At 50.1% G+C, this 13,454-nt stretch overlaps 1 protein-coding gene across 1 annotated transcript in view; it reads right to left on the bottom strand.

Annotated features, from left to right (window-relative positions):
- Window positions 1-13,454, bottom strand: part of LOC140693696 (uncharacterized) — a 56,175-nt gene that overhangs the window by 19,261 nt on the left and 23,460 nt on the right. The window contains exons 14-16 of the mRNA XM_072957400.1: window positions 8,960-9,085; window positions 1,422-1,574; window positions 557-664 (exon numbers count right to left, since the gene is read on the bottom strand). The gene's annotated coding sequence lies outside the window, so the exon portion shown is untranslated. The remainder of the gene's footprint in view (window positions 1-556; window positions 665-1,421; window positions 1,575-8,959; window positions 9,086-13,454) is intronic.

The raw sequence follows: 13,454 nt of genomic DNA, 5'->3' as shown, positions 1-13,454 counted from the left end.
GACCACAATAACATGAAACTAGAAATTAACTACAGAAAAATAAAGGAGAAATAAATGATAGTATGGAGGTTAAACAACATACTACTTTAAAAAAAAATGGGTGGATGATGAAATCAAAGAAGCAATAAAAAACACATTGAGACAAATGATGATGAAAACACAACCACACAGAACCTATGGGATCCAGAAAAGGCAGTGCTTAGAGGGAAGTTTATAGCGAGAGAATCAGGTCTACCTCAAAAACGAGGAACAACTGCAATAAACAATCAAACTTACCACCTAAAAGAATTAGAAAAAGAAGAGCAAAAATAACAAAAGTAAGCAGAAGGAAGGAAATAATAAAGATCAGGGAGGAAAAAAATAAAATAGAGATATAAGAAACATTTGAAAAAATCAAGCCAAGAGATGGTTTCTTGAAAGAGTAAACACAATTGACAAAATTATGTTCTATGCTGGAAATTGACACAACAATGCAAACTGACTATAACTCAATAAAATAAAAATTAAAAAATAAATATATTAACAAAAGAAAAAAGAAAAGGTAGTTTCTACTCACCAGACTGGATGAGGGGACTGCAACCTATGCGGGGTCACACCCCATGGGAAAGCCTGGGGTCAGGATCGGAGGAGCAGGGTGCTGTGGACATGATCTGTCACAGGGTTTCTGCAGGAGGGGAGTGTGAGGCATGTGAGCAGGCTGAGGACTGGCCATTTGAGTAAGTTCATGGGCTCTGGAGTGGAGGGGCTCCCCCAAGTGTCTGGACTTGACTCTGGGTGAGTTGGGCAGGTGGACAGTGGCTCAGTGTGAGTCCAAGTCCAGTAGAGGAGGTAGTGATTTAGATCTAGAAGGACTCCTTCTGGGGTGGGAGGGCCCAAAAGGCAGGCAGGAGGCCAAGTCCAGGTGACTGAGAACAGGGTGTGTCCTGCATAGGGCTGCAGGGCAGATGAAAGCATCCAGTCTACAGAAGGTGGAAACACGGTCCATACAAGGGCTCAGCTCAGATGTCACCTCCTCAGAGGAGCCTTCTCTGCCTGCACAGTCTACAGGGACAGCCTCCTCCACGCACATCTCCCCAGCAGACACCTGCTCCATTTCCTGCATAGCAGTCAGGAACAGGGCCCCTGCTCCGTACCCAGCCATGGTTCCGCTGCCCTGAGGAAAAGCTCTCACAGGAGCCATAAAGCCCTGCACGACCTGGGCCCCACCTCTCTGTCTCCTCTGGCACCACTGTCTCCACCTGGCCCTCTTCTCCTCCACTCCTGCACTCCTGACTTCCCCCAGCCCTGTGTGGTCTCCAGAGCACATGTCCCTCCTAACATGCTGTGTGTGCTCACTGTGTCAAATCCACTGCATGCCTCCCACCCAGGTCAGTATCCAGCACACAGTAGGGCTCAGTAAGTAGAGAATGAATGACTCTTACCATGACTGCTGGGAAGACTTTTGTCTGTGGCCTACAGTGATCACACACCCGTCACACAATCTCTGAGGTCCTACTGTGTGTTGGGTGGGTTCCAGATACTGGGCACAGCAGGTAGTGAAGCAGTCAGTTCTCCATCCTCATGCAGCAGACAGCCTGGTGGGGGACACAGAGAAAATTAAGTAAAATATACACAATGTCCGGAGGTGATATGTTCCATGGAGAAAAATAAGGTCAGGGAGGACATTTGAGCAGATTCCTGGAGGTGTTTAAGAAGCAGGCGGAGAGAGATCCTGGCTGGAAGAGCAGCCATCGCAAAGGCCCTAAGGGCAAAGTGGGATGTATGTGGAGGGTCTTAGTTATCCGTGTGAGTTCTTAGTCCTGCCTTGAGTATGTATGTTGCTTTTATTTGTAAATTTTGATTTCAGCTTTATAGCAAATTAACCTGCATCATCAATCTGAATAATTTAGCCAACTCTGTTTCAGGTGTTGTGGGCACAATGGCAGGCTAATTACTTGGGTTGGTAAAGAAATACCAGCGTCTGAGAAGGGTTTAGGAAAGTTCAATAGGGACACTGCTATAGACAACATCAGGCCACACAGGCAAGAGGTGCCTACACGAGCGCCAAGGTTGAGTGTGTGGGGTCTGTTATTGGGGGGGTGCTGTGCACACAAGGAGGAGGGGGCTGCATGATCAATTCATGCACAGGTACCTGGTTGGTTATGAGATCTGACAGGGGCTTCTCTGAACAAAAGGCTTTACCACTTTAATAAGGGAAGGATGTGAGGCCTCTCTTCCTGGGGCAATGAGGTTTCATAGGGTAAACACACAGCAAGAGAAGATGCTTTATAGCTTGTGGAAATGCAGGTGTGCAAAGGGTCCTACAGTGGGGAGTGGGAGGTAAGGGGCCACTGGGCTCTAGGCACACAGAGAGCACAGGGGTGAGGGTGTATGACTCTGAAGAGTGCCTGCTGGCTTCACACCAGGGACTTTATGTGGAAAGAGGAGAATCTAGGTTATCGGCACGTGTCTACTCAGTGACCTCCCTAAGCCTAACTCTGTCAGGCACCAGGTGGCTGTGAAATGAACATGAAGGTCCCCACCCTGAGGACCCCAATGAATGAACATCTTGATATCCTCAAGCCCCTTCCCCTGCGCCACCGCCCCACCTCATCTGGGTCTCAGGCTTTGACCCTGACATCAGTGGCATCTTCATTCCCTACATCCAGCTCCTCTGGACGTCTCTGTGATGAGCTGTTCCATGTCAGCAAGCCCCAAACTGAGCTCTGCCTTTTCCCCATGATTGCTTCCTCCCTGTGAAGCCCCTCGTGAAGGAGCCACCACTAGCAGGATCCTACAGCTCTGGGCTCTGCCTTCCCCACCCCTCCGATGACTCCCAGCCCATGATCCCCTCTGGAGGTCCCTATTATCCTCTCCCTCCCACTTCAGTCTTGGGCTGCACACCAAATCCCTCTTCAAAATCTCCCACAAGACAGGTCCAGGTCCACTTGGGGACACTGAGGTGACACAGGCGGGTGTTGCTGGGAATGAAGAGCAGGATACTGAAGCAGAGGAGAGAAAAGGGCTCCCAATCCACCAGAACACACGCTAAAGTGGTGGCAAGACACCCATAAAGGGTGAGGCGGGCATCAAACTGCAGCCCCGCCCTCTGCTCCCCCAGGGTGCCCTGTGATTCCTGCTTTGGCCTAGGGGACTCCCCCGCTCACTCTCTGTTAGAGGGGTGCCATTTCATTCATTCACACCCTCATTAACCATGTACATGGGTCCTGCTCAGTGTCAGGCCTCAGCTAGATGACAGCTCATCCTTGGGGACACAGCTCAGATCTCACCTCCTCCATGAAGCAGTTCTGGATTCCCACCCCCCCTGAAGCTCCTCTGGCCTCAATTGGGACCACTAGGGCTGTGACCACACTCTGATTACATCCCAAGTCTGTGATCTCTGTGAAAGCCCTGGGCCCAATGTAGAAAGAGACTCAGAAAAATGGGGCCAAAACGGGCTAAGAGAAATGTTACTATTCTCTATTACAGAGAATGGCACTGAGCAGAGGGAGGGCAGTGTCCAACCAAAGCCACAGAGGAGGGTCTCAGTGAGCCGTCCCATGGCCCTGTTACTAGTTCTCTGTTACAGATGAGGACACTGAACCACAGAGAGGGAGCAGAGCACTGCTATAGCCTTGGCCCCACGGCCTGTGTCCTTTATGACTAGCTCCATGCTGCCAGCAGGGATGTAGGCCTGGAATGGACATTGAAAGCAGCCTGACTCCAGGCCCCCTTCATACACAAAGTCAGTCTCAGGAAACACCCCTCAAGACCTACCTTATACCCCTGGGATTGGGACCTGATTGCTGTTCCTGGAAGCTGGCTGGGCTTCCCTGTGAATTGCCCCAGGAGATGCTTGGGACAGCCACAGGGCCCCTGAGGCTTCCTGTCCCCAGCTGAGCATCTCTGGTCCCCTTGACTGTCCCTGGCCCAGGCCTGATTACACGGGGTTTTGGCCGGGTAGCCAGCTGTGGAGATGAGGAAATGGGGGCAACATGCAGGTACATGCAGAGGTTCAGGTATTCACTCAACAATCATTGATTCATGCTTTGCAGTGTGGCTGGCCTGGGCCCAGGCCTGGGTGTCCAGTAGTGAATACAGTCAACCCCTTGAGCCTTCTGGGAAAGCAGTCCTCAGAGAAACGGGCCCTCAGTGCACCCATCCTGCTCCCCATGAACAATCACACTGAGATGAGGCTGCGGCCATGGGTCCCAGTGGAGGATGAAGGGAGGAGGAAAACCCAGAGTGGGCACTGACCATGAGCCTGGACACTGGAACCAGATGACCTGGGCTCTGTAATCTGGGGTGGTCACCTCAGCTGTTCTCTCTGTGCCTCAGTTACTTCTGCAGAAATGGGTGATAATGCCTGTCCCTGCCCCACAGATTTTCGTGAGGAGTCAGTGAGCTTCTCTTAGGCGTGTAGGGCAGTTCCTGGCTATGGGTCAGGATCCTGCTCACCTCACAAGAGTCTGTCCCACTTTAAAGATGATAAAACCAAAGCTAAGGGGGTTATGAGACCAGCCTGGGCTAGCCCCCTTCTCATGGTCTGCTGTCCAGGTCTCCTGCTTTTACATCATACCTCTGCCCCCATATCCACCCAGCAAAGTAGGTGCTGAGAATCTGAGCAAATCAGAGTATGAATGGAGGCACACCCTCTCCCCATCTTGGGCTCTTGGGGTGGTGGGCAGGTTGGGGATATCGGGCTCCTCCAGACTGTCCAGGAGGCCCAGCATGTCGGTCACCTCATTTCCACTCAACACGGAGTAGGTGTGTGTCCAAGGGCCAGAGGGCGCTGGAGTAACCCAGGGTGGGTGGATGCTAGGTAGGTGTGGGAGGCACAGAGTGGCCCCTGGAAGACAGTGTCTAGGCAGCCAAGGTGCGATGAATGAGGGTCCCCAAAAGGGGCAGAGGACAGAGTCCAGCCTGGACACCACCCCCTGCTGGACCCTGATCTGGGGTGAGAATTGGGACAAGCCAGGGCCCCGCTGGGACTCTACATCCAGCAAAGAGGTGAGGAAAAATTAAGGAGACCGTGCTCCCTGTGTGAGGGTGCTGCTTCCAGGATCCTGGAGGTTCCTTAGACCCTTGTGAAGTGGCTGCTGTTTACAGCCCCATGTAGGCAGAAGAACTGAGGCAGGGAGGCAGAGTGACTCAGGACAGAGCTAGGATTCATCCAAGAGTGTGTGCTGAGCCTCTTGCTAAGAGCAGCCTCTGGGCATCATGGACTCAGGAAGTGCCTTGTCGTCCCTCTTAAGGCTCCTTGCATGTTAGGCAGGAAAGGTCCCAGTGCCCATACCTGGGCCTCTCTGGGTGATTCTGACATGTGGGATCATGATGGTCCTGGGAAAGGAGAGAGAATGTGGGCTGGGCGTCAGGTCTGCATCAGACCCTAATGATGCGCCTAATGTTGTGTGACCTGGAAACTCCCTGACCTCTCTGTGCCTGGCTTTCCAGCCCTGACTCAGAGGACTGCTGTGCTTGGCACACAGTAGGACCTCAATCAAAGGAAAAAGCCAGCCCTTCCCCAGGAACCTCTCCTCTTACATTCCCAAAGCTAAGCCCATGTTCCACACATCACCAGAGCTGAAACTTGACACACAGGGCAAGTGAAATCCAGCAACTCCTCCCTCCTGCCTGAGGCCCTTCGCTCCTCAGTGACAGTGGCTCAGAGCAGGTCTCTGCATCCCAGAAGTCTGAACTGAGCCTTGTGACCTGGAGGATTCCCTGTTCCACACAACTTTGTTTCCAGGTCCTTCCAACAAGACACAAGAGCACCTGGTCTGTGTCTTAGCTGCAAGGTCCTCCCTTTGCAAATTGCCCCATCACATCCGGGCTAGTTGATGTGAGTTCCAGAGCACATGACCATCCAAATGATGACTTCAGGGAAACATCCCTGCCCACACTGCACTCTTCAGAGCCCACCTTCTAAAATAAGGGGTAGTGACCCACGGTTGTGCACACTTTTATCAGAACACAGCCCTCACCCAACGAACATTGGAAACACGTGAGAAGCAGAGATTCCCAAGTGCCTGGACCCCTGTCATCCAGAAAGCAGAGGGTAGGGTAACAGACAGAAGGGGAGAAAGTACTTTCAGACTATATATCTGATAAGGGGTTAACACTCAAAACATATAAAGAACTCTTACAATTCAACAGCAAAAAAAAAAAAAAGCAATGTGATTTAAAAAGTGGGCAGAGGAACTGAATAGACATTTTTCCAAAGAAGGCACACAGATGTCTAACAGGTACATGAAAAGGTGCTCAACATCACTCACCATCAGGGAAATGCAAATCAAAACCACAATGAGATACCCCCTCTCACCTGTCAGGGTGGGTGTCATCAAAATATAAGAGACAACAAGTGATGGTGGTGGTGTGAAGAAAAGGGAAACTTGTGCAATGTTGGTGGGAATGTAAATTGGTGCCATCACTCGGGAAAAGAGTATGAAGGCTCCCCCAAAATTTAAAATTAGAACTTCCATATGATCCAGCAAGTCCACTGCAGGGAATATATCCAAAGGAAATGAAATCACTATGTCAATGAGACAACTGCACCCTCATGTTCACTGTATCATTATTTACAATAACCAAGATATGTAAACAACCTAAGTGTCCATCAGCAGATGAATGGGTACAGAAAACGTGATGCATATATATGTATATAAAATGGAATCTTATTCAGACATTAAAAAAGTGAAATCCTGCCATTTGTGACAACTTGGGAGGACCTTCAGGGTATTATGCTAAGTGAAATAAATAAGACAGAAAGACAAATACCTATGATCTCATTTATATGTGGAATCTACAAAATAAACCGAAACACATAGAAACAGATATCAGGTTGGTGGTTGCCAGAGGTGAGTCAGGGGATGATTGAAATTCGGAAAGATAATCAAAATGTACAAACTTCCAGTTAGAAGATAAACAAGTCCTGGGGACATAATGTACTGCAAGGTGACTGTAGTTAACAGCACTGCATTGTGCATTTGATAGTTAAGAGAGTACCTCTTAAAATTTCTCATCACAAGGAAAATAGTGTGTGACTATGGGTGATGACAGACGTCAGGTAAACTTAATGCACTGATCATTTCACAATATGCACATGTAAAAATTCATTATGCTGCACACCTAAAGCCAACAAAGTTATGTGAAAATTGTATCTCAGGAATACTTATGTCAGGAAGCGGGGGTGCGAGACTGGACTACCTACTGCAGGAGCTGTCTTTGCCCTCCAACAGCAGAGGGTGGTAGTTGTGACAGGGACTGTAGGTCCCTCAAAGCCTAGAATGTTTACTGTCTGGACCTTCACAGGGAGAGAGTGCAGACCCTGCCCTGGAAGACAGTGGTCATGGCAGCAACAACGGCCTGCCTGTATGCAGGCTCAGCCCAGACAGCTCCTGTGCTCTGCTGTCACCGCATTTACTTCCCTCCACACCCTCAGATGGAGAGGCTTCAAAGTTCTCATTTTACACATGAGAAAACTGAGGCTCATTTGCTTTGAATTATTGACAAAGTGGTGGGGGAAGCTTTGAACTCCAGTGTTCTGACTTCAGAGCCACATCTCAGTCCTGATTTTTAGAAGGTGGAGGTCCAGGCACTGGGGACCCTCCACCTTCCTCACTTGTAGTCGTACTCCAGGGCTGCCACCCCCAAGGCGTCTGGGTGAACACAGTTAATCCGTTTACTCTGCACCAGCTGAGCCCTTGGCTGCCAGTCTGTTGTCACTGCCTGAAACCAGCTGAGGTTTTGCAAGTGAACCATCACCCCCTGCCAGCCCACCTGCCCTGCCATGTGGGGCAGACCCCTCCTAGCCTGGACATTCTAAACCCTTAGCTCACACATTTGCACAACTGCATCAAAAGGGCCCTACTCCCTGAGTGGAGATATCGACAAGGGGAAGGGAGGGGAGTTTGGGGTGGCCGCTTACTGTGAAGGTGACACATGAAAGGGACATGTTCATGTCCATAATGGCACTCAATTTGAAGCTAAGAACATGGTCACAGCGAGGGGTAAAAGCTGAGTGGCTACAAGGCTGCCTAGAAAGGGGCTTGACTATTGAATTGTAAATGTGTAATTTAATTTAAAAATTAGCCCCCTGGGTGATAAGAATTTGCCCCTAAGGCCAGAATTGGCCAACTGACCCCTAGGAACCCCTCAATTCCAGGATGTAATCATCTGAGCAAGGAGGGGGCTTAAATTGGAGTGTTGTCCTCTCAGTCATGGTGCACCTGCCCACGTGTGCACCCATGATCTGCAGTGCTCACACATCAAGGAGGTCCAGGTCATAAGGAAGGGATGACAGACTGTGAGGTCACACGTGTGCCCCTGCAGGGGTGAATGTTGTATAGAGAAGAGCCCCCCACTCTCACCTCCAGGAGGGGTGCTGGAGGAAGCAGGACTCCTGAGCCCCTAGGCTTAGCAAGCATCCTGGCTGAGGGTGGGGTGGCTGTCCACTCTGAAGTCATAGGTCAGAAGGTAGATTGGGGTCCCACCCCCACATCTCACCAGTGAGACCGTCTAGTCTGTTTTCTCTGTAAACTGGAACCCAGTCACCCTTACCCTCAGAACTGGGGGCAACCTGTGTAAATTACAACACAAAGCCCTGGGCTGTTTCAGGTGCCCGGGGGTGTCCAGCCCCCCTAGGCCCGGCAGGTGGGAGAGGAGAGGTGTGGGTTAGCAGGTGTGACAGCAGAGCTGAGACTTGGCTGAGTGCATGCACTCTAATATCCAGGAACTGGGAGCTACCAGTAGCAAATCTGTTCACTGAGGCCATGTGTACTCTCCCTTGTCATTTACAATCCCCTGTTTGAACAGAGGCCTCTGGACTCTATTAGCCACATTGTTGCCTGTCACCTCACTGTTGCAGTTCCAGGGTCTCCATTTAGCCAGCTTGAAGGACTAGTCAAACTTTTTCTTAAAACCAGTGACAGAAAACCAAAGTGGCTTAATGAAGCAAACAGGGCAGGAGAGAATGACTTACCTAACTGAGACGTCCACAGGGAGATAGCTTCAGGCAGGTCTGTACCTGGTGCTCAGTGACATCAACAGAAGTCATCCTTCCCCACCTCTGGGCTCTGCCACTGGTGTCATCTTCACATGGCTCTGCCTTTATGAAAGCAAGATGGTCACCAACTGCCACAGGCTGATATCACCACCCCTCAACTCCCAACTGAAATAGAACTTCTCTGCTCCCAGGATTCCAGCAACTAGGCCTGACCTCCGTGGAGCCTGATTGGGCTGGTGCCCAGCCCTGAGCCAATCACAGTGTCCAGGGAGGATGGAAAATGCTGATCGGCCAGATCAAGGCCATGTGACCATCCTCTCCAGGAAACCTGTGAGCTGTTCACCTGTTTCCAGCTTGGGAGAGTGTGATGTCTCCCAGAGGATCCTGCTTCTAGCACAACCTGCTGGTGGCACAATGAGCTGGAATGAGCCTGTCTGCTTGGTGACAAGTGACAGGTCACTTAGTGGTTCCTTGCTCCAGGGAGGGAGGCATGTCCACACAGTATTGGGGCTTCAGAGCCAGAATGTAGTAGAAAAGCCTCCTGGTCTCCCAAAAGGTGGGAAAGTGAGCAGTGACACTGGAAAGGCACTCCTCTCTGTGGCCCTTGGCTTTCTCCTTGTTACAGTGGAGAGTGCAGTGCTGCCCCTGACAGCCCACTTCCCTGCTGGGAGGCCTTTGCAACAGGTGGAGAGTGCTTGGAAAAGCCCATTTATTCTGAGGAACTGTTATTGCTCCTGGTGGGATCATTATTTTCATGTCACTTGTGAGGTGGGCCCTGAGGGGTCCCTGATCTGGGGGCACAGACACCCACAGAAACTTGGCCCAGTATTGCTGTTCATTCAACAATGACTTACCAAGCACCTACTGTGTGCCAGATTCCCAGGGTAGAGCAGTGATGTTGACAGCACAGGTCCCTGCCTCACCTCATCTCTGCATCCCAGGTGGGGTCACCAGAGTGGGAGTTCAGGAAGCAGAGGACGTGGCCGAAGCCTTGTGGGAACCCCTGGGTTTTTCTCTGTGCTGAGGGCACTAGCAGCACACCGATTGTGGGACTCAGTACCCGCAGGACCCAGCATTGATGGGTAAAGGAGAGGGGCATTTCTACAAGCCCATCCTCATTAACCCCAGTCTCTGAAGAGCAGCTCCAGTCTGCTCAAACCCAGGGGGCATCTTCCGCCATCCTGATCACCCTCTGGTATTACTCCCCGCTAAGATGCAATTTTCCCTGTGGCAGCTACTCTCAGAATATGTGTTTGTTTCTCTCCCATGTGGTTAAGTGGACTTCAGATGCATGATAGCGATGGAGTGGCTAAGCCTCTGGGCAGATTGCTGGGTGACCCGTGGAACTTGCTGCACATGGTGAGCTCCCTTCTGCCAACCAATGGGCCAGGCCCCACCACTCTTCTGTCTGTTCTACCTCACTTAATCTGCACAGACACTCTGTGCGGGACATCCTGTTATCCCCCATCTCTGCTGACCTTGGGTGGACAAAGCTTGGGTTTGAGAAAGTTGCCCAGGTCACATGGTTGACAAGTGGGGAGCTGGGGATTTGCACCCTGGTCCCAGGAGTCTGGATCATGGAAAGGCCTGGGTGGGGCAGCTTATTGCAAAGGGAAGTCCTGCCCAAGCCCCTCCCATGAGAGCCCACCCAGCAGCATATCTAGCAGAGTCAGCATTTCCTGGACAAGATGGACAGAACCTCAAAACTTCTTTGCAGATTGTTTCCATGTTCTTTTGCAAGCACAGAAAGGCCGCAGGCCAGGGAAGAATAAGGCCAAGAGTGTTTTCATTGGGAAGAGTGAAGGACAAGTGTGAAGACACACAGCACTCCCAGCAGCCCTCTCGGCAGAGCCTGCCACTGGGTGAGCAGCTACTGTGACTACCTACCATAACCCTGTGAGGTTTATGCCTGTACAACTCTGCCTGTGAGAAGAGCAAAGTGAAGCTCAGAGAGGTGTGGGGACATTCCAAAAACAAACAGATAAGGTGGGATCATCACCACCATGCCATGCTGGGACAGTCACCTGTCACACTGCTCAGGCATGGCCTGCTGGGAGTAGTGAAGGCCTGATAGGAGCACAGGAACACTGTGGTGAAGTTGACGTTTCTACCTGGGACAGCTGGTACCGGGGACTCTAGCTGGGTCTTCATTGTGCCTGCTTTGAGTGTCAGCATGTTGCAGCCTCATGTAGGGGAAGGGCTGTCTCCTTTCCACACGGTGCAAAAGGAAGAGCATGTACACACTGGCATCACCATAGACCACCGGCAGGATCAGGATCTGGAGCTCAGAGCAGAAACTGCCAACACCCCAGGAACTGGTGCAAGAGGAGGACCTGAGTGCCCCCTGAAACATTTCTAGTTTTAAAAACATACTTCATTAGGGGGAAGTGATAAACTGTTTATCCCTTCAAAATATTCTGTTATCCAAGGAACAATAGCACCTCAGCATTGTAAGAGGATTAACTCAGTCGTCGATAACCATCACTATAGGTATGAGAAAACAGAGTGTTAGGAGTTACAAAAGGGTCTCAAGATCATGCAGGTCAGAACTGAGAACCATTCAAAGCATGTGCTGCATGATAGCCTCTCTAAGCTACCTGAGGCTTGGTCTGCTCCTGACACAGGGCAGATGGTTCTGAGAAAGCCACACTCCTCAGGGGACCCCAGGGAGTTGGCAGAGTTGAGTTTGGGTTCCTGGTCATCTTCTAAGTCTGGAATTTTGAGATTCTTCTGCACCTGTCCTTCCTCCAGAACAGAATCTGATTCAGACGGGATTCCAAGGACTGAGGCATGTGCCAGGCAAGAGAGCAGGCATAGCTGGATGAGAGCATCACCAGTGCCATTAAAAATGAGGCCAGGGCACTGAGATTTCCAGTGATTTAGCATCATGGCTGGGAGGAGTCATGTGTTCTACAATGAGTTCCGAGTATCCTGCACCGTCCTCGAGGACCTGCAGGGGGCGCACGAAGCCAGCGTGTCTTAGGTAGCGGTGCGCATGCGCAGTCCGCATCAGCAGCCAGCGTCTTCCTTGGGGGCGGAGCTTGTTTTCCTCAGGACTGAGCGGGCGGCGCCAAGGAGGCTCCGGGACAGCGCTGCCTGCGTGTCTGCGGGAGGATGCTCCCCGCTCTCTGTCTGAAGTTACTCCGGTTTCCCACGGCCTGAGCCCGCTTCCTGCTGGGATGTGTGTGGACCTGACCGAGCTGGGGCCCGGGCCGGCAGGGCAGGAGGGGACGGGTGCGCTGGCGGGCCCTCTTCGACTATTCTCCTCGCCCGCCGGGAGCGGGTGAATGTCCGTGTCCATCGGGGCCGCTGGGGTGTCCGCGCCCCTGGTCCTCACCACCTGGGTCCCCTCTTCCCCCGTGTGATCGCAGGTGTGTACACCGCGGGTCAGGAGCGGGGATGCGGGTGTGAGTGTCCGTGTCCATCCGGGCCGCGGGGGTGTCCGCGCCCCTGGTCCTCACCGCCCGGGTCCCCCCTTCCTCCGTGTGAACGGAGGTGTGTACACCAAGGGTCAGGAGCGGGGACACGGGTGTAATGGGAAAGGGGCTGAGAAAGTACTGAGAGTTAAACAGAAGTGTGTAAAATTACATTATGTTAATTTTTATATTTTAAGTGTGTCAAAGTCAGAGTTTATCATGCTTTTACTTTCTTGTCTTTAAAGGGGTGCTATCATTTAGTTTATACTTAAAATATGCTTCTCAGCTTATCTCATTTTCAAGTCAAAATACTGCCACGGTTGACATTTTCTCATAATAAAGTGACAATCTTAAACATTTGTGAATATAAACTCATTGAAAAAATCTTGCAGTATTCCATGATGAGTTGTCTTGTTAAAAATAATATCCAGGCCATTACTAAATTATTACAAAAATATAAATTTTTTGAAGCACTTTTAGAAGTTCCACACACAGTGGTATTTTTAAAACACCAACCACTGCATAGTGCTTAAGATCATTTAAGATGAAATATATTCAAACCTAAAACTTTAGAATACTCAAAAGGCAGGGTAATGGCTGCTTTTTCATTGCAAATACATTTTTTTCTTCATAAGTGCAAAATACGAAGGTATTCAGCTAAATTTTGTATATCTTTATTCAAAAGGTGAAATTAGAATATAATCTCCTTATTTTTGATTTTAAGGCTATTTCCCATAAAAATTGGTATTTTTATCTGTAGGACCTTAATTGTCTATTCATTTGTTTTTTTCTTTTCGTTTATTTTCTTTAACAGAGAGTGCATTCTTGTGTCTTGTTAGAGTTTTTAATTCTCCTAACTTATTCCAAGACTTTCTGACACTGATGGTAAATAATGGGAGAGGCCTTATAGTAACTGTGCATCTTTTCATGTAGTCAGGATTTTTTTTTTTTTTTGGATAACTTTTTTTTTTACAATTTCCACTTGGTTCACAATATTATCCCATTATGACAACTCAATAAAAAATTGTAATCTGTTTACACCAAGACACTTATGT

This window comes from Vicugna pacos, unplaced genomic scaffold (assembly GCF_048564905.1).
Source record: "Vicugna pacos unplaced genomic scaffold, VicPac4 scaffold_20, whole genome shotgun sequence".
Classification (NCBI taxonomy): domain Eukaryota; kingdom Metazoa; phylum Chordata; class Mammalia; order Artiodactyla; family Camelidae; genus Vicugna; species Vicugna pacos.
Note: the sequence above shows the minus strand (reverse complement) of the source record. Positions and strands in the feature narration are given on the sequence as shown.